Source organism: Leptosomus discolor, chromosome 1 (genome assembly GCF_034619465.1).
Source record: "Leptosomus discolor isolate bLepDis1 chromosome 1, bLepDis1.hap2, whole genome shotgun sequence".
NCBI classification, from domain to species: domain Eukaryota; kingdom Metazoa; phylum Chordata; class Aves; order Leptosomiformes; family Leptosomidae; genus Leptosomus; species Leptosomus discolor.
In genome coordinates this window covers 27352566-27375270 of record NC_141391.1, presented here as the reverse complement: position 1 = coordinate 27375270, position 22705 = coordinate 27352566, and positions in this window count along the sequence as shown.

The following is a 22705-nucleotide window of genomic DNA, read 5'->3' as shown; positions in this document are numbered from 1 at the left end:
GCAGTGTGTCATGGGATTTTTTCCCCTGTGACCCTCTTCCCAAAGCTGTCATCCCTGTCGTTTCTACTTCTAAGTTTGAAATTCCAGCGGGGAACAACAAAGCCTCATTCAGAAATCACTGCATTACAAGACTGAAAAACTTGTCTGGGACTGGAAGACAGAATAAATATCTTCAATGTAGGTAACTCAAAGGCACATGGTAGCAAAAATATCAAGAAATAAGAAGGCGATATAACTTTTCTTCAGAAACTCTAGTTTCAGTCTGGACACCTTAAGAGGTTCAATAATTTTGGGGAAGTACTTTTTATATAATCAGCCAATCCACACCCTGTCATAACTATTGCCAGCTTTGCTTCTTCCTGGTAGAGTATTAGATCTCAAACACTGGTTCTCGCAATCAGCAGAACATTGACATTATTAAAATAATTTTAATTGTTTCCTCATAGATGCTCTTTTGAACGGTATCATCTGGCCTTGGATCCAAGAGGCAAAATTCTTTCCTATATTGCAGCTGTAGTAAGAAAGGAGATAGGAATATGATGCCCTTTGTGGACAGAGTTTGGGAACTCTATTTGGAAAAGGCACCATATCACACCAATGCCCACGTACAAGCATGGGGCAGATCAGCTGTTTGCTGGTAGCTGCCCACCTAATATAGGTGTTGAATGCTGGGAGAAGACACAACTGAGGCCATGGTGCTTCTAGCCAGACAAGGCAAAAGGAGGACACATGCAAAGGGAGAGTGGGGAGCAGCTCCACATCCTTAGGGCCATGCTGTCAGCAGACAGGGTCCTTGCTGTGCACTCATGCAAGGCCCAGAGCATGTTTTTGCCAGACCTGGAGCTAGCATGTTCTTAGCCCCAGCCTGCTCTGCTTTTTGCTGCATCAGTGCACAAACAGCTGTAACAGCGCAGCTGAGGGGACAGAATTATCTCATTGACCATCCCTCTGAGGGCTAGCTACATGTTGGCCAACCCTTGTCGCTCAGTCAGCAGTTAGTAAACTGAAGTATCTTCAGTAGTATATGTGGTAAACCCAAGGGACGGGGCTCAATACTGCAGTGGTGGTGGCTCGGTTGAGCTAGGATGCCTCTTACAGTCAGCTGAGGGAAGTACGCCCAGCTACAGCCCAGCTTTACTTATCCAACATACAGTCAGTAAGCTGACGCAGAGACATGCCACTCTCCCTCCAGTGACTCTAAATGACGTTAGGGACTACTAGGTCGGTTGAACCTGTCAGAAGTAGTGAAAAAAATCCTGCTCAGTTGTCTGACACCATCTAGCCTATTTCTGTGCACGTGTCATAGGGGTTTGCTGTTTGCTTGATCTGAATGAAGAAGACCTATACTAGTAATTGTTTTGTAAAAAAAAAAAAAAAGTTAATCTGGAGGCTGGCATTACAAGTTGCCTTTCCACAGGAGCCTGAACCCATCTAACTGTTGGTGGCACCAGCCCCACGCTTCCTGCCGACTCCAGTCGTGCTCCTGACCTCTCCTTTGCACTACCTCTGGGGGGTCATCTGATCCTACACTGAATGATTCATATGTTTGGGATGGGCTGTCTGCTTTTTGCTTATCAAGTTTCCTTCCTACCTCTTTAGTAAAAAGCTGCAGAATTGGATGCAGTGGGCTGCGCAAATGCGAGGTTGTCATTCACCAAACCCACATTTCTATAACTGGGGTGCACTCACTGAAACTGGTAGGAGATCAGTTTAAAATGGACACTAGGAAATAATTCTTTACCCAGAAGGCTGTGTTCTTCTGCAGTCTGTTGCTGCAGGAGATTGGGGAGACAGCCAGTATTGGCAGGTTCAAAATTGGATCAAACTGGTTGACAGCAGTCTCTCCAAAAAGAGAACAGGGAGAAATGTACCCTCTTCTACCTCTCACCCGGTGACACAGGTTACATTTGTTATGAACTTAGCAATTAATTACAGGCTTGTAGAAGTACTGGAACTGGTGCAAGAGGGGAAGCAGGACCACAAAGTGGAAAACTGGAATTGGGGCAACAAGCAATGTGAATGATCTGCATGTTAAACCTAAGTGGAAACATTCCTATTAATTTCAATAGTAAACTGCGAGAAATCTCTTCTTCTGATTCCTTTTAATCTTATTTTTAGAATTCTGTCCTACACAGTGTCCACTGAAAAAATTTTTCTTTGACCTCATGCTGTTTATCATACGCAATCAAGTGATGATCATGCTAAAAATCAACTTTATAATATACTTCTCTTGAAAAAAACGTATTTATCTCAGAATTAGTCACTGATTTTATTTCTGAGAAAACTACTTTGTCAGTGAACCACAAAACAATCCCTTACTTGATCTACCTCCTAGAAGTAACCTCTTTTATTTGGAGCCAAAAAATGTTTGTCCAAATTTTTCTTAGATAAACCAAATTAAGCAGAAACCACTTGCATATTGTCTTATGCCCTAACCATGGATTTCTTGTTTCCTCTACTCCAACAGATTTTCCATCAGATCATAAAAACAATCTATCCAGCAAATGCTCGGAAAGTGAGTGATGGTTAGCAGAGACAAAACTTTGCAAATAGGACTGCCATATTTTCCTAAATCTCCTTTGCAAAACATTTGTAGCTAGAAAAGCAAACTGTGTCCTTTTCTGTGAAATGATAATACTTCCTCCAAAATTACATTCCTTTGGCATTTAATCTGCATAAACTGGATACAAATGTGTTGTCTATACTTTCATTCTTATGCATTACTATGTGACTTTATACTACTTAAAGAACACCTATAATGAACAAAACAATTGCTACTGATATATTAGAAAACCAAGTACATTCAAAACCAACAAATTTAAAGACGAAATTTTATATATTTACAGTTCAAGTTATATGGTGGCCTTCAGTAGTCAAGCATGTGGACCAGTGAACAAGGGATCAAGCATATTCATGTTTGAAACTGGATGACAACTTCTGTAGCCTTAAAGCAGACCAGAAAGATAGGCTTGGTCGGGGCATTTGCAGGCCAGGCGCCGTATGCTATCAAACGTGTCAAGCTTCACGGACTCTGTGTGAGACTCACTCCCTCTGACCTGCTCCTAAAGCCCCTAAAGCATCTCTCAGCTGCAGCAGACACCAGCAGGCAGGGTAGGTCAGTGTTTCTGCAGTCAGACAAGCAGGCAGAGCGCATAGGCAGGTCGCCAGCGCAGGGTCTGTTGCACTGCCCCTTAGCTAGAGGAGCCTTGCACAGCATGGCCATGAGTTGAAAGAAGCCCCATCAAAATTGCCTAAAGCTGAGGTTATGGAAGCCATGCAGCACTATTTACTGCTTCAGATCCACATCCAGCTCAGAGGTGCAGACCCCACAGTGTTCATCTGGTGAGCTGCAGCACAAAAGTACCTTTGACACAATCACAGTGTTTGGGACTCTAATGCATGGCGACTTTTAAGAGCAGACCACATGGATGTTATGCAGTAAGAGTATCTTATTTTTGTCAATTACAACAGGGAAGAATTCACATAATTGCATCTATTATTATGTGGAAATTTGAGAGATTTGGGGTCACAGTGCTTTTCAAGTAACGCCAAGAATACACATCCAGTCTGAGACACTGAAAAAGCAGCCTGATTTACAAAAGTATAGCGGTTATGTATCTCTTGCTGCCATGAAAGTGTCAGGTACTTTTAGATACTTCTTTCAGATTTAAAAATTAAACTTTACACAGCTAGCCCAGAAATTACTATAAATTCTATTTTTAAGCCTACAAATTCATTAACACAATTTTTCAAATTTCAGCATCCAACTGCCTTTCTTGGGAAGCACACTGGGCTTTAGGTTAAGTACCTGTGGTTTTAGCTAGCTTTCCACCAAAACAAAGCAGAATGAGGATCTAAATCACCATATTGATTTGGGTAAAATAAACTTGTAATGGGTCTGCCTGAGATGCAGTCCTCACCGTGCTGTGCAGTGGTAGCTAGATAACACACCAGTGTTTTGACTACTGCTGAGTAGGGCTCACACAGCACCAAGGCTGCTCCCCCAACATTTCCCCAGTAGGCTGGGAGTGGGTAAAAACTTGGGAGGGGATATAGCCAGGACACCTGACCCAGACTGTCCAAAGGGATATTCCATACCACATGACGTCTGCTCAGCAATATAAGCCGGGGAAAACAGGAAGAAGGGGGGACATTCGTTTCGTGTTTGTCATCCAGAGCAACCACGACGTATACCGGAGCCCTAGTTCCCAGAAAGTGGCTGGACATTGCCTGCTGATGGGAAGTAGAGAATAAGATCTTTTGTCTTGCTTTTGATTCCACCTGCAGCTTTTTTCTTTATTAAACTGTCTTTATCTGACCCACGTGCCTATTATATTTTCTCTCCCCTGTCCAGCTGAGGGGGAGAGAGTGATAGAGTGGCTTTGGTGGGTACCTGGCATCTGGCCAGGACCAAACCATCACAAAACTATTGCATATTCTGTGTTTCTTTCATAGAAAGAGGCCAAACAATTTTTAAATTCGTTCACCAAACAAATTCAGAAGTAGGTGGACAAGAGGCAAAGTGAAAAACAGAAGTATCCCTTTCTTCAATGTCTAAAACCTTTGCAGCCAACATGTGTGACACAGAACTTAAATTTCGTCTTTGTTATGTTCCCCTGCCATGACTCCAAGTCAACACAATAGCATCTTGTTCCTGGCAGTAACAAGCCAATGAAGAAACTCTCCAGCAGTTAAATCAATGTGTTTGGAAGTGCCCTTTTTTCAGATCTCTTGGTAATTTCATAAAACCCCTTTTCATTTAAAAATATTTATTAGCTGACAAATGCTAGATGAAATAATACCTGAGGAATGTTACAAAGAGACATTTTAAATTTCAGAGCCAAAATCTGTCTGTATATTCCTTCTGAAACATCACACATTTAGCCTCATTGGGTAAAAGTGATGAAAACTTCAAATTAATTTCTGTTTCCATAATAATTTCATTAAAAATATACCTGAGGTGAAAAATAAATTACTTCCAAGAACTGCAGAATTTCTAAGAAGCCCTAAGAGACCCAGAATAACAAAACCTGCCTTCTTGATACAGTAACATGTAAAGTTGAAGTAACCACTGAAACAAGATTTCTTCTCTCTGACTTTTTGAAACCTCACTAAAGGTCCTGGTGAACTAGGGCTGATGATCACATATCTAATTGACACTTGCTGTTTAAGGAACTTTTTCTGTCAGCATGGAGACAGCTTTACCTCCCTGAGGGCAGTTGATGGAATTGTTCCTGACTCCAGCTGCAATGTGATCAAAATTTTTCTGACTATCTTCCATTTATCTTTCAGGCCTCCCAAAAGCCTCCATTCAACCTCATGGTGTTACTGTAGAGTGAATGTAGAAGATACACAGAAGATATGCAGTTGCACAGAAGGGGAAAATACCGAGGAATATTTTAAGAACATGTTTTTGAAGAAGGTTTTTTGAGGGGGCTTATATTTTAATTGTTAAAGTAAAATCCTGTCTTTGCAGAAGTCAATAGGGTTTTCCCACCAGCTTCAGGGAGGCAAAGTTTTATTTTGCCTCTAACAGTTTTTAGTAATACTTCTTCTCCAGATCTCTTCAGCACTGTAATGCTGTGATACATATTCAGATAAATTATGAGATATCTTTTACTTGAATCCAGAACCTTTTTCACAAGAAAGGAAACCCACAATGAATTAGATGATCTTTTGAGGTCCCTTCCAATCCCTAACATTCTATGATTCCGTGTGTGTGAATCTACAACAACTTGTTCATAGAAAAAAGTCTAGGCAAGTTGAATAGAGATACACAACTGGCAAAGCCCAGAGTCTGTGTTTCCTCATCACAGTGCCAACGTTCATCTCAAACCAATGACACTATTCTAACCCCAACATGTTACCTTCAATGTTGTTTAAACTAATTTATTGTGTGTTGACTATTCTTTGATAATTTTCCCTTTCACACAGATAAGTTTGACAGCAGATACCACTTCCTTTTGTTTGCCTCTCAGACTCACTCTATTTGCTAGTACAGTTTAATGTTAAATTCCACTTTGTGGATTTCAAATGACTGAGTAAACTAATTTTGGGTTATCAGTGCAACGGAGAGACACAAAGAACTACAGCTGCAGTTGTTATATCATATCTAACACTAAGGCACTTAAATACTTGGAGTAGAAAGAATGCAACAATGTGCCCTCTCTTTCCAAGGGCCAGGTTGTTGTGCCATTCTGGCAGTGGAAAGCAGAAGATCTAGGGGTGAGTACAGATAAACAGAATCTGCCTGTACCCCCTCTGGCAACAGAAGTCTTACTCAGTTCCCAAGTAGGCACCCACTCTTTTATTTAACACTGCACCAAAGGTTTGCCTTCAATAACTGTCTTCTAACAGCACTGCTGGTCCCAGCTGGATCTACTGATGTAGCTACGATGGCAGGAGCCACTACCTTCAGAGATGACTATCCTCACAGCCTGAGCTGTGTAATGCAAACACACCATAAAGATCTCAGGTGAATCCAGCCTCCAAAATTTATTCGTTTTGTTTCACTTCCATATCCCTTCAGTTACCACCTTTTCTAGCAGCAGACAAAGCCAGTATTAGAAGTCATTTACACATGCTCCAAAATTATGTTGTCTCTGCAAGTAGTGAGCACAGGTTCAAGGTCTCCCAAGTTCTTTTCACTAAGAAAAACTGAAAATTGAGCCAAGGGTCTTTGTTGCAGAAATATTTATTTGCAATAAAATTCAAACAAAGCAAAGCCCCATTTACCCATTGGCTGCGGGGATCAAAAATAGATTTTTGTTCACAGCTCCAAACATCTTTCACCTGACATGCAGACCTAAAATTCCACTTCACCTGAAGTCCCCTTACCAAGCTTATCTCAGTGTTTCTGCAGTCATGTGTGGTTATTCTTTGTTCCATGTTTCTCACTCTCTTTGCCCCTCAGCCTCTGCCTCAGAAACAAAGAAAGGTAACGCTTCTCCATTCGTAAGTATTTTACACACATACTTTGCTGGTACATGAAGCAGTTTCACAGTGTTTTTACAGCTGACTAAAACGGCTGCCATCTCATAGTAGCAACTCATTCTGATGCCCATTTACCATCCCCACATAACCTGTAGTTCTGACTCTGTTAAGGAAACAGTTCCACCGCAAAAGAGAAAAAAGGATATAAACTGTAAGAGAAATGGATGAAATGAGGTAAAATAAAAGAGTACATGGGATAAGAGCATTGCTTTAGAAAAATCATAAATTATAATTAGTCACTGAGGACACGTAGAAGTTATTTTCAAGTAGCAACTCATACAGAGAAAGGCTACAGGGTTGACAAGGTAAGGGAGCGCCTACCTTACATCAGGAAAAGAACTTTTAGCCAACAAGAGCAAAGGCAGGATTAATTATCTGTTGTTATCTGTAAAGCTATACTGTGAGGGTTAACATGGGGCAGGGATGGCATATTTAGGCTGGAAGATAATATTGACCTATGAACAAATGGATATGAAAAGGCCATTGATAAATTCAGTTTGCAACCTAGAAGGCTTCTACTAATCGTGGCAGAACTAGCCAGTCTGTTTTTTCTTTAAAGAAAACTTCATGGATCGCTGCCCAGACACAAGCACTGCCCAGATGCACTTTACATTTCCACTGTTTGCTCCTTCCAACTTCTGGTGGTAAAAACCAGTCAAAGATTTTTGCAGTAGGTTGGCCTCTGATAAATAACTGGTACAAATCAGACAGGTCAAGCCCTAGAAAGTATTGAAATAAAGGTTTCCACAAGACTGTGGAGACACAGAGGACAGTCAAATGTCAGGATCTCCAAGATTTCACAAGTTTGCAGTTCTCTGGATTCAGTATCTCATCCCAAATCTTTGGATAACCCGTGTTGATGAAATGTGGTGTAGAATCAATTCATTGCAGCTTCTGCTGTCACCTCAGCTACTTAATTTCTCATAGTTCATATATTAGACTCAGATGAGATCCAAATTGACAAAGCCTCCATGGACTTTTAAATTTCAGAGGATGACTCCTAGTCTTTGTCAGTCAGACTGCTGCTCTCCTCGTCAGCTTGGCTTTGGGGTCAGTGAGAATCTGCCACAGTTGGGTTTCTCAGCTTGCTCATATCTTTCATGGATGTTGTTCCCAGAAATTTTAACGTTCTTTTCAGTTTTCAGATTCACTCTCTGTTTTCAGAAAATCTTAGATGTGAAAAAATTCTTTCTCATCCAATACAGATTTTCATGCTCATGTATGTAAATGCAAGCAGAATTCTGATTTCATATAAATAATTCAGATGTACCTTATTATCTACAACTTTCTAGTAATAAATTTCAGCTAATTTCCCTGCCTCTCCTTTTATTTTTCCTTTTGTTTTCCTTTCCTCCAGATTGTATATGACACAGCCAGATACTAGAAAGGAGCTGCTTTTTTTCACTTGAGTTATTAATAGCTGTTTCACTGGGAAAAGTGAGAACAGAGGGAGAATATTCCCATCACCTACACCAGTGAAACCTGCCATTAATGGTAATACTGTACCTATCTAAGACAATGTAGATTCCAGAGGAAATGGTTATGAAAGTGCAAGAAACAGTATTTGTCATCCAGTAAATGAAACCCAGATATCTTAAGGCTTCTTTGGTGGCTTTACAGGTAACTTCTCTGGACATAGTAACCTTAAAGGAATTATGTATATATCTCTAGGTTGGGCTTCTGTAATTTTTCATTTATAAGGCTGAATAAGTCTGTGCTTTTATAGCACACTTTGATCTTACAGGGTTTTCTATTTAATTGCATTATATATAAAACCAGCTGGATTTAAGCCATATAATTTTAGGCATTATTTGGGAAGCGTGCAAGTTTTATATATTCTAAATGGACTTGAAATGTCCATTGACAAGAGTCAGTCAACCAGAAATAGTATGTTAAAATATTTTAAGCCCCAATGGTATTAAAAATCTTGCTAAATTGATTTTACTTTATCTTGGATTACGTTGAATTAATAGAGAATGCAAATCAAGCTGACGTTTCCCTGTTTGAATTGCAAGCTTTCAAAAAAACCTTGGTTACTAGGAGTTACGGCTTGGCTATAAAGTACATATGTATTGTTTTATCCATCTACAAACATACAAGATGTTCCTACTGTGAAACTCTGAGCTGAGATTCAAAGAGGTTGGGGAGAGAAGAATATTGTTATAATCATGTTAATATCTGGAAGAAGTCAGTGCTAGCCAAAGGGTCCAAGATGAATATATATTAATTAATATTTATTAATATGTTAGCAAGCAGCACAAATTTAGTAGGCATGTTAAAGCAGAAGAGATTAAATTGCCTGGAATTTAGGGTTGAACAGAAGCTGCTTATAAACTAGAGACCTTTAACCTACGTGGAGAGTCTTTCAGAGTGTACTTGTACCCAAGACTGTATGAAACACCTTTGAAAACCCAGTTCAAAAACCTCTCTGACTCAGCTTCCTGGCTTACAAATCTAATTGTACGGGCATGATGGAGCAGTCTGCCAAGTATGAGCCTAAACCCTTTAATCAATGGAGAGGCAGGTGCTGTGGAAGGGTTCCAGAGAAATCTCATGTCGGCTTAAGAACAGCTATCGAGTGCAGGAGGTCCTGCTTCTGGCAGTTTCAAAGAGCATAACTTTGCTCCACTGACAAGATACAAACTAAAGCATTTGCTTTAAGAGCAATACTTCAGATGTCACTTGCAAACTAGGACTGGCTCTGATTTCCTGAGTTACTGTCTCAGATCTTTTTAGCAAAACCCTAATCAACCTAAGACGTTCATAATAACAATATAAGTATTCTGTTGTGGTAGCTAAGGAGCTACAGTCACAGGCTGGGACCTCTCCATGCAAACAAGACAGTACACAAAAAATTACCCCAGTCTGTATAACAAGCTGCATCTCCTCGTCACGTCGTTCCACAAAGGAAAATAAATCCTCTGGCAGCATTTCCAAACTCATGATTTCTTGGTGATTTTTTTCATTTATCTTTATGGGGAAACATGTGACCTTCCCACCAAAAAAGGGGTGCTAGTTAGGCACTGAAGCTTAGAAAAGGAAGAAAGCCACCAGCATAACAGCAATGCCTAGAAGTAAAACACATGTGAGTCTCTGGACAGCATGATAGAGGAAGGAGTCACAACACAGCCAAGTGAGAAGACCCAAGGAAAAAGCTGCATGGGCAAGGGGGAAGATGGTCACAGAGAGAATCAGCTAATACAGAAATGTGTGTCAGGAGCCAAAAGCATGTAAAAGAATGGGTGAAGGGAAGAGAATAACATTAACAGCTTTTTTACCTTACAGTGAAACAATGAGCAATAGAATGTTGATTCATAGCTGTATCTAAAAATTCTGTGAGCTGAACTTGTCATCAGAGACATTAGATTCAGAAAGAGAAGTGAGTTTCTCCAAGAGACAATGTTCCTGTCAAAATTCAGTGTGGCTAATGAAAATGTATGAAACACCCAGCCTAAATTCTTTCTGCAAATTCAATGCAAATTGCCACGGGAAGCAGGATAATCTGAAGAGCTGTCAACACAAGGTAATCAAAAACATATAGAAAGTTTCTATTCAACAATCTTAGCTTATTTTTCATTTCTGGCCTGTGTAATTACAGAGTCAAAATAACTTCATGTTTTATTTCTTTTTAATGAAGTCCATTTCTTGCTGTATCTGGCCAATGGTTTTGTGCTACACGTGAGAAGGTACCTAGATATATTGGCTGAATAAATATAGCTAATAAACTATCAAACTGTTTTCCAGTGCCAGAAACAAATGAGTTCTTTCCCTCTTTCACCTTCTTTCCACTTCTTATCCTTAATCTTAAAAAAAAAAGGTTTATTTCTTTTTTAAAACTTGTGAGCTGAGCCACCTGACATGTTTTCTCTCTCACTTATCTGCAGACATAAGAGCCTGTTGGAGAAGGCTGGTGCTATGCAGCTCATGCCAGGGTGTAAACAGTAGAAGAGGCCATTGGATCTGAGAGTCTTTTCATCTGGGCCAGCAGTGTGCCTCATATCCTTACTTGGATGCTCACCGGAAGACCTTCGCTCATTTTCTACAAACAACACTTCCGAAAAGATTGTGGAAGAGGATGACCAATTACTGTATGACTTGTAGGATAAATATTTCCAAAACCAAACTGAAGTTACTTAATAAGTGAAAAAAAATAGTGTTGAAATTGCAGTTGTTTATTGCTAGAGGGGAAAAAAAAAAAATCTGTTATTTTTTTGCTAACTACTAGAATAAATGATAAAATGCTTATCCACAGGGGACTACACAAAGTAATAGATGAGGGTGCTTTAAAATAACTTCTAGTAATGAGGGAAAGCTCTATGTGTTCTTGTTCTCTATATGGAATATGTCAAAAGGAGAGAATGCAAAAAATAATTATGTCAAGATTCTTTAAAACCACTAATTATTTTGGCTCCTATGTTTTCAGATGTCCTATGGTGGCTGGATTTGCAGGTAATAGGATGTGAATTTGGAAGGTACTTAATGATTTACAAAGACTACTGAAACATTCATTTCTGAAAAAGCAGAAGCTGGACGTGGCCTGCAATGTCCATACAAATCCATGGAGGGAAAAACTACTTCCACACAAGACAATAAGCATTTTGTCTTCAACTATAGCAGAACCTAGATTTCACCCCTTGAAATGAGCCTTTTGTTACAACCCAGAAAAGAAAGTGGTGGCTGGAATTGTCTTGTGACAAGGACATGCAAGCTTTCACTTACTCATTGCACTCCATGTGATGATTCCTTGCCCTTTAAAACACATTGTCCTCTCCAATCCACCCAGGTCTTCTCACTTCCTAGCAAAGCTGTGACACTAAGGGTCATTTCAATTTCTATTGAAATTCAGCACAATAAAACATGTGACAGTAGGAAAAACTGTGCACTGATCCTTTGAACATATAAAGAAATATTGAAGTCAATATATCTCCACATCTCTGATGCTAATCTTGTTTTTCTTGTTTAATAATGTGGTGCTTTATATACAATATACATATACTACAGGCAACCTTCCAGGACTCACCTGAAAAACAGATTAAATGATTCAGCTGATATATTTTAACAATCTTGGTAACAGGGCTTCAGTGTTTCTGTTCTGTGGATATTTTAGATCAGGCCTATCACATAGTAAGGCCTCCAACGTGCCATCAGAATAGTGGAAGGCAGCCTATAAGCCTTGCACTGCAGATTATTAATTAATCTTTCACACAGTGTTATAATGCACTGCAGCCAAGCTGAGGAAAGCGAAGAGAGTGATGCTGAAAGCAAAGCAAGACACAGTAACATGAAGCAAAACAGCTGCTCAGCTCTGTCTCCTTGGCTCACCACCAGAAGGGAGTGTTTCTGGGATGTGAAACACTAGCTTGGTTTGAGGGTAGAAAGTTCTTCTGGATACCCAGGGAGAAGGATCAGAAATTGATTCCTCTTTGCAGCAGGACTAAATTCAGCACTCTAGGTGAGAAAGAGAGCTGAGCTGAGCCTGACAGGATGTTTGAAAGGGAGGCAGCACAGCACAGGCTCCTTGACATGAGACCATGCCTTTCACAGTAGGTCTCTGCCCAAGGGAAAATGGCATTTATTTTGACCAAACAATTTGTGCAGTAAAGGCATCTGGCTAGAACTGGCTGCTGTTCTATAAACTGAAAAATGCCACAGAGAGCAGAAAAGAAAGGTATTGGTCAAGGACGATAGACCTGGAAAGATCCTTTGGACCCCTTGCAATGGCAAACAAGCAGGACATCTGGTCAAAGAGGTATACAGCACATCTGCACTAGGCACCATATAGGATCCCAAAACTGTCCCCAACACCATGCAACAAGTTCAACGTCAATTTTAAAAGGCATAAGAAAGCAGAGGAGGAGAAAAGATGAACAGACTTCTGTATGACACTCGGTGTAACCATGAAACCTAGCAAGGCCAGAAAAGGCAAGCTGAGGTGGGGTGACTCTGAAGTGGGGTCAGTTCTCTGAAAATAAACTGTGACTTTCAAGAGAAGGAGTGTTTGTTCTGACTGCCTGATAAAAAAATTCAGCATAGAGAGGAAACCAGCAAATGGAAGGCAAACAGGTTACATGTTTTGGCTTGAATGTATTTATTTCTTTATTAGTGGTGGTTCCATAAGACATTTTAGGGTATTTTTAAGCCGTGTGAAAAGCTTGTCTATAGTATGAATTTACACGTCATAGAAAGTTACACTGAATCCCCAGAGGACCCACATGGAAAAGTGGGCGCAGACAGACCACCTGGACTTCAGTGTTGGTCCAGGGGGCTGCAGAGACTCACAAGGGTGAGAAACACAGAAACTGTGACCAGGAAATACATTGAGGGAAGCAGGAAAGGAAAGAGCTTGCTGATCCACAGAGGATTGGAGCACATAGGCCTGGAGGACTACAAACGAACACAGAAAGACTAACTGAATGTGTAACAGGTGGTAAATCTTGCAATTTTATTCCCAAGGAAAATTTATTAATTTGAATGTCACACAACCTTTTACAATTTTCGTTGCATTAAAAAATGAATAATTGTTTGTTTTATGGAAATGTCATTAACTACTTTAAAATGGCATGTGAATTATCTCTGTAATTCACTGCACTTAATACTACCTTGAGAAAACTGTGATGGTATTTAATTGGCATAGAAAGCCCATTAACAACCCCTTGTGTTCTCAAATGTACTAGACTGAGAGCCGCGTAAGTATCACTTTTCTTCTCACTAAAGTGTACTCTTCCTTTCTGAGGTAGGACAACAATTACCCAGACCCCTCTGTTGCATCTGGGCCTTTCGCTCAATAGATAAAAACATAAGAATTATGGGGTTTTGTCCTAGAACTGATAGTGGGAAGAAATACACAGAGCCAAGCCTAACAGTTTCTTAATAAACTAAGTTTCCTTCACCTAAGCTGGTAAAGCAAGACAGAAAACAACATGGCTCTAAAATGTTATGATAATATAGTGTGACACCTAACTTAAACTTTGTATTACAATAGCATCAAAAACATCCTAGATGCTTCTGAGAGAAAGAAGAAAAACATTTCTCTGATGTCAGCAGACAGATTATCCAGTTTGAGGCCAAGCCCTGCCACAGAGGCAGAGACTTTGAGGCTGTCTCAGCACAAAATATTTTGAGATGACAGGACTTATTAGGTCCTGCCTTGTTAGGCTCCATGCTGTGCAAATAGCTATAATCCCCCCAAGGTCACCACATCCTTGCTTTTTGCCACCATTTGTTGACTACAAAGTGCCCGATAACTACATCTGCTCCTCTGCGGGAGCCTGCTGTCTCCTACAGAAAATTGCCATGATCTAGTCAAAAGAGAGAAAACATGTAAGTGGAGCACAGGAAAACAAAGGTTACATGGGAAAGAAAGGATTTACTTTGGCTGGATAGGAGAATTTCCTAACCCCTGGCTACATTTAAGGAATAAAAGTTTTCTTCTTCCATGAGTGAGGGCAGGAGAAGAGAAAGCTAGGGGAAGAATCTGGAGGGTTGAGGACAAGAGGTACAGGCTGAGGGTGCAGCCAGGCTGGCGAGGGGACTAAGGAGTAGGAAAATATCAGTGCAATTCCTGAACAGAGCAACACCTTGAAAATAGTCTCATAATGCCCTAAAAGGCTGCGCTAGGAAGACGAGGAGTGAAGGTGAATATTGGCAGCAGCTAGGATGGAGCCCTTGCACCACAGGCTTTGCTGACACAGTTATGCCCCCAAGATGAAAACTCCTTCTCAAGTCAAGGGCACTTCTCCAAGATGCTGAGTAACATTTTCCCCAGGCTGCCGCTGGAAGCTCTGTGCAGGATGTGTTCTGAGAGACACCACTTAACTCCCATCCCTACCTCAGAGCAACCTCAGGAGGGCCCACTGCCAGAAGGTCCACCTGGGCTGGGGAGGAGATTCAAGCTTGATGCTGCTGACGAGCTCTCCCATGCACTGGCAGGAGCTGCTCAGAACATCTTCCATGCCCTGCTCCATCCCAGACTTCCCTGCAAGACCGAAGGCTCTTGCCAGTCTGTGTTTGTGGGTAAAACAGTAAAGGAAACATTTTAGATGGTTTCCATCGGCACAGCACTTGATTAGCAATGCAGAAATTTCCACTCTTCAATATGCACAAGTCTTTCACTCCACAGCTGTGGAGTGGGGTGTGTGGGGTGGGGTGAGACCCACACCTACAGAGAGCACAGCAAGGAGGGAACAGCAGGGTCGTCCACATAAACTCCTATGCCTTCTGTACCCTGGCTCATCTCTGCATACTTTCATCTGGACTGGTGTTTTCTCATGTCTTGTACATAGATTGTGAGCTCTTCAGAGCAGAAAGTATATCTTCACCCTCTGCTTACCACTTGCAGATTTATCCACTGTTGTCCTCCAATGCAATTCTGTCTATACCAGGACCTGCACTGGGCTCCGATTTCCCCTCTAAACATGCTAAAGCCATGCTAAATCCCCAAATTAGGGATGTAAATCCAGCAGTGTAGGGCAGGAGGCCCACCATGCCATGGTGAGAAAGACAGGCAGTAATCTCGTTCTGGTCTTTCCATCTTCCTCTGCAGTGCTCGAGCTGAACCGGGACAGTCCTCCTCGGTTACAGTTGTAGCGTGGTTTCTTTATTCCAAGGAGCAAAGCCTAGGAGTCACAGAGGGTCTGATGAGGCCATTTTTCTTCTGCTGGCTGCAGTCCAGTGGCTTGGTCAGGTGCCCCATGCTAACTAGTTTCTTCTAAGAAGAGGCAAATGTCGGCAACCAAACCCAGTGACTTCGCTCCCTGACAGAAAAACAGGGGAATGGCAGTGCTCAGCATGACCCACACCTCTGGTCTGGCACCACTTCTACAGGGCTGCTCCATCACTGCACCTTGTTTCCTCGGATCACCTTTAATGCACACAGGTCCAGCTAGCAAGCACCCAAACTCAAGGCCCAAACGCTCCCTTTTAACACATTCAGGCAGGAACTGCAAAAGGAGGGAGGCTATTGACTTGGATCCAAATAATTATTTTGCTGAAGGATACTGATATCATCTTATTATTGGGATAATAGAGAATTAAAAATAGTTATGAATAATCATAATTCAACAGTAAGAATAAAAATAATTATTATAAAAATAGTCACCATGAATCTGAAGAAATGATTGCATGTACTACTGATCAACTATTATTGACATATCAAAAACCACTTGATTTTCTTCATCATTTCAGATCCCTAAGTTGCAATATTCTCTTGGAGAAGAAAAAGATACAATGAAGAAACTTGGTTTTGTTGGCTCAAAGTTCAGAGCAATCCAGTTCTTAAGTTTCATGTTTATATTTCTGTTTGCATATTACTTGGGGGATGAACATACAGGTATGGAAGGAAAAATAAGCCATAATTATTTAAAACAGGGGTGTGACATTCTTCATCACTTCAGCCTAGAGCAAAACGGGCACTTCCTCTGTTCCCAAAAGCAGCAGATGTTCTTAAGGAAAAAAGACGTTACAAAATTGATGAAGATGGTGAATACCCATAGTGTGCCGAGAAGCAATCAAATTACTCAAAATATTTATGTGTTCTGAGGGCAGACCTACAAAATGCGTGGGAGAAAGTCAGGGAAGAATTCAAGGTCAGATAAATGTTGGGTTTTTTTCAAGAAAAAAATTAATGCAGTCTTCTTCATTTTTATTTCTTCTTTAAACAGGCATTTGTAATCTTCTTTGGTTACAATAAAATCAGTTAAAATTATAGGAATCCCAAAACTGCAGAACCAGACAGCTTCTGCTTCCATGTCTTTTGGAAATTCAGCATTTGGACACAATAACTTGTTTTGTATAAACTGATGTGGATCTGTCAGCATCTCACATGGGAGTGAACACCTATACGAAATTCAGGGCAAGATAGAAAGCTACTGCTTGACCCAGTATACCTAGGATCAGTGAGAAGATCCCTGAGCTTGAAAGCATTGCTATACAGAGGTCCTTCAAGCTATCCTCACATATATCATAAGCAAAGCATAACGCACATCATGGATGACCAATTGAGAACACTCATTTCTCTTCCATATTTCTTATAAGATTCTTAGCACAGGTTTATGCTTTCTACCCGTTGCAATCAATTTTAAAAATATTTTTATAAATACTTACATTTCAAATGCTATTGTAAAAAGTTCATGTCTTTTCCTGTTTAGAAAATACCTGACAGATTTTTCTGGGATATCTTCTCCTGCAAGTCATCTGGCTCAACTAAAACATAACTTGGCAAGAAGCATGCAGAATGTCCCTATACCAAGAACACTAATATAAAGTCCAGATGACAATGTCATGCTATGGCTTGTTATGGGATTGCAGCTTGCTTAGAGAGATATGCTAGCTCAGGACATGCTTCTAGGTCTTCTTGAGTCATCTGCCACTCAGTACTGCCTCATCTGTCAGCAGTTCCCAGGCCCAAAAGTCACCTGTCCACAACTGCTCTGTAGGGAAACGCTCTCTAACGTAGAATTAGTACACAAGAGAAGCCTCTTTTGGGTCAATGCTGTGCTGGCAGATGAGAGCAGATACTGCTGAGTTCTGAAGTCTGTAAAAGCTTTTTCTCAAGGGGCACAGCACTCATATATATCCTATACAACAATATCAAAGATCATTTAGATACATCTGAGTGAATTGGGGCATTGGCATGGAAGGTGGTCTGATTCTCTTCATCACAACTGTGTTTTGCTCCAGATAAAATAAATAAATAGTTGTGCAATATGTAAAGACAACATGGCGGACTGGAGTGACCTAGTGCTCACTAATACAAACCAGACTCCACAAGCTGCTGAATTGCTTCTCACAATTTCTTCTCTTTAATACTCTGCTATAGAAGAGGCAAATATTTCACACTGGGATTTGGGTTTTGTTTTGTTTTTCTCTTGGCTCTCGACCACGGCACTTATATTACTACTCTTACAATCACAAAAAATCACCATTTTCACCATCTCTTCCCTCACATCTAATTTTTCAAAAAAAAAAAAAATTCTAAGTTTGTATTTTCTATGTTCTCAGAAATCAATAGCTTGGGTCGTAGCAATTTTATTCTCTTTTTTATTATTAAGCTAAAGAAAAGAATGAAGCAAGAGGCATAGGGAGTTAAGGGTCTCCAAAATCCCTTTCTCTTCCACATAGAGAGAAAACAAGACCAGGCACTCAGAAAAGCTGGGGAGGATGTCTAGGATAAATCAGACTGTCATTGCTGAACATGTCCTGTTTCCAATAAGAAGATATTTTCAAAGTTCAAACTCACTGTCAGCCCTTGCAATTTATCATGGACTACTATTTCCACCATTGTGACAAACCAAGTTGTCAGTAAACTACTTTGGCATGAACTTACAGACATGAAGGCCACATCCTGAGATCTTGAGGCTACAGTTTTGACACCCAAAAATAAGATAAGTACACCCAGCAGGTTTACCACATCTTTCACCTCTAAGCTGAGCTGTGTCCACTGTGACGTCCCAGAGCCTGTGCACTTTTGAACCCACAGGAAGATTAATCTTCATGGTGCCCTGAGTGCATTTCACTCCTTGCTTTCTGTGAGGAACCGCAGTGAAACCAGTGATCATAACAGTTCTATCCAGTTACCATAAGCAAAAAGCAGGACATTGTGTTACCTCATTCCTGCATGTAGTTTCAGGTCCTAATGACAGCTTTGCTTTGAAACTAGTCATGCTTGCCAATGAAATTTTAAGGGCTGCCAGAAGTACAAGACACAAGAGTGCTAGAAGGCACCATGAGTTTCAAATGGCTACTATGGAGCCCGTGTAACTCCAAGGATATCCTCACCAACCCTGTCAACCCAGGGAAACACTGTGAATGCCTGGAAGGAGTTCAGTCAGCAAGTTGAACATTATATGAAAGCCATACAGACAAATAAGCTACAGATCCAAGCAGATCTTTCACCTGCACTGAGCAGTGGCAGGCAGAGAAACTCAGACAGCGCTCAGTGCACCCCATGAGAGGGAAGCTCTGAAGAACTGATGAAAAACTTGAAAGATCATAATTTCAAGACAGTTTACTGTCTTTTGAAAAAAAAAAAAAAAAAGCTGCTTGGGATAAAAGTAAAGGAGAAGGGATAAATAGGATGGAAGGTTTTCAGAGGCTTACGTCTAAAAAGCCGATTCTGTGAACATGGAATATGAAAAAGCTCTTTAGATGACAGATTATCCTGGCTTTTAACAAAAATGTCCCTGTGAGGTTACCGAGGAAGGGCACTGAATACAGAAAAATGGCCAATTACAAGAACATGCATAAAAGACACAAAGCAGCATCAGAATGAAACATCTAGTCTGTTGAGGTTGGTTGAAGGTGCCATGCACATAGTAAAAAATGTTTGGAACAAGCAGTGTGGTAAGGAAACTATAAACAACCAACATAGCACTGTTGACTCTTGTAACAAGACCATTTTGTGAATTCCTCTGTAACAGATGCACAAATGCTTGACTACAAGAAACAGGACACACAATAAAGGATGTCTTAAAAAGATCGTATTGTAAAAAAAAAAGACTAGAAAAATCAAACTTTAGCAGGAAAGAAATAAAGTGGCTTCCATCACTGTACCACAAGAGCTCATTAAGAATTTGGGGGATTGGCACTGGTCAGTCAAAAGTTCCTTGAGCTAAAAAAAAATCCAATTGTTTATGCTTGGGGACCCCAGAAGAAAGTGAAATGCCAGGAATAAATTTTGAATGCAAGCTCAGGACACCTGGGAATTTGGCAGGCAGAAGCTGAAAATGGTTCACAAGCTTTTCCTGCACCAATGAGTAAGACCAAACTGTTTGCGACCAGTAACAATTCTTCTAAAGATGCTTCTCATTACAGGGCAATTGCTGAAGCAAGGAAGATATCGATGAAGACAGGGGCAGGCACAGGCTGTGTTTGAGAAGCTTAAAGGTTTTCTCTTTGTTATAATTTTTGAGTTTAATCTAATCATGAGCCAGTTCTTTCAAAAGCAAGGTCCTGTGTCTTTCTTCATGCATGTAGCTTTTTCCATGTTTCCAGTGACACACTGGTCCTAAACAAAAACATGAAGCAGTAAGTAGGTGCAGGTTACAGCCAGTGAACAATAAGAAGTTCTTGTTACCTTATTTCAGCATACAATTTCATTTCTTCTGGATTGGGACCAATGCTAGCTAGCAGGATTGTTTGCCTTCATTTCCTAAGAACATTTGAAAAACTGGGCTTGCCCCACCACTGTCCTCAAGATGTGGGAAGCCACATCCACCACTGCAGCCAGAGGGAGGAAATGCACCACTATCAGACAGAGTGTGGGTGTGCATCCATGTCAGTGTGAAGCATCCCCTAACAATATTACAATCAGATTTGTCACTAATAAGATTTTCTGGTGATGCTGGACTAAGGAATGGGATAAAGAGGCAACAGATACACTGGTCAAATTCTGCTAGGACCTCAAGGAGGGACAGGCATGGAAAAAGAAGAGGAGAAAACACCTAAGACAGCGTGGAGGAGTGGGATAAGGCTATGCTTGGGGTGGGGTGGAGATGAAGAAGGAAAGCAGAGACAATGCAGAGATGCTCACTAAGTGCTGAGGTATACACTGAACTGAGAGGAAACACTAATGCAGCTCTTCCATAACTCATCATTAAGAACAGATATTCACAAAAATCTAGCAAGGGAGTTACAATACACAGCTATCTTCATACCATGTATAAAGCCAAATGACCTCACATTTAATGATTTAACTATTTTTTTCTTAAAAGCATGAAGAAAATGAGCATTGGCCACTACCAGAAGAAAAAAGTAGGGTATCACACAGAAAAATGGAAAACGTAATAATAACATATACTATAGCATCTCCATAACCTTTGCATTATGTCTTTTTCGATAGGCAAGTCATCTTCTGGAAAAAATGGAGAACGACAGAAATAGTTCTTCCACTATAACAATCACAACAATATGGCTATGCAAATTCTAGCCAACAGAGTTCTTAAGGATCTGAATTTTGCATGTATGAAGTACATTAGGGTGCAATGAAAAAATAAATACAGTATTTTGCAGGGACAGATCGAGGCACACACTATCAATGCTTTGGGGTAACAGCTATCTTTCAATAACAGCAGTGAGTGCTCATACCAGGCAGGATTAAGGTGGTTCCTCCTGCTTCAGCACCACCTGCACTGCCTGCTCGCGTGCAGGACTGAGTGCTCGGCTCCCTCCCTCCCTCCAGGACCCACTCACCCACTGCATGCCGGGTCAGCCCTGTTTGTACGGTTCCTAGCACAATGACTCATGGATGCAAGAGGGCTCCAAATCATTCATCATAGAGAAATCAGGACTCATACTGGCACCCTCTTACAGCATAACTGCCAGCAATGGTTGTGTTCTCAGATTGTAATACTATGACCTTAACTGTTCGTGGTATTATATCTTTCCTCTGTGCTTTGCAAGACTCAACATAACCTTCTAAAGCTTTCCTTTCCGGTTTCAGTAAGGACTATGATTATTAGAAAATTCTGTAGTATCCCTGTTCACCCTTCATTCTTGCAATGTTTTTGCAATGGTGTAATTGCTACAAGCTTTGAGGGCTTTGAACTAATTTACTAATAGTTTCTGATTACGGGAATCTTTTCTATCTTTATGTAGAAGATTTGCAAATTTCTTCTTTAAAGTGTTTCTTTCAAGTGTTAACTCTGCATAACCCCTGGACTATTCAGAAGGAAAGACAGGATGGAGACTATGGGAGTGGTGCTATCTAACTACTTTAGGTGACTTTAAATACTTAAGTGCAAGCTGGAGGACCAAAGTTAGGAGTTTATGTCCTCAGGAGAATCCAGAAAAGAGGGAGGGGGAGAGGGAGCAAAGAATAAGGAGCTCATTGAAAATGCTTTAAACTAGATTTGAAGGGGGAAAGGGATAAAACCAGGCTCGCTAGAGATAAGCCTGGGAGAGGCATGCCAAAGTTTGAGGGATGGTGTGCTAGTGAGGTCCTTCAGTCTGCAATCTCAGTGGAGGTAGGAAATGGAGAATCACACAACACCAAAGACACAATGGTTATTGCTGTGTTAGAAACCACAGAAGCACTTGAGAATGGCCAGGTAGGAATTAGGTCTTCTCCCTCCAAAAAGGTGGCAGGATCAACAGCCTAACTGAAGTGCATCTACAGCAATACAAACAGTAGGAGCTGGAAGCCATTGTGCAGCAGGAAATCTACTACATAGCTGTTATCATGGAAGTTTTGGGCCCCTCACTACAAGATACTGAGGGGCTGGAGCGTGTCCAAAGAAGGGCAACAAAGCTGGTGAAGGGTCTACAGCACAAGTCTTATGAGGAGCAGCTGAGAGAATGGGAGTTGTTTAGTCTGGAGAAGAGGAGGCTGAGGGGAGACCTTATCACTCTCTGCATCTACCTAAAAAGAGGTTGTAGTGAGGTGGGTGTCAGTCTTTTCTCCCAAGTAACAAGCCATAGGACGAGAGGAAATGGCCTCAAGTTGTTCCAGGGGAAGTGTAGATTGGATATTGGGAAAAATTTCTTCACTAAAAGGGTTGTCAAGCATTGGAACAGGCTGCCCAGGGAAGTGGTGGAATCACCATCCCTGGAGGTATTTAAAAGACACGTAGGTGTGATGCTCAGGGACATGGTTTAGTGGTGGACTTGGCAGTGTTGGGTTAATGGTTGGAGTCGATGAACTTAAAGGTCCTTTCCAACCTAAATAATTCTATGATTCTATGATTTGTGTGAGGTACCTACACCAACCATAGTATCT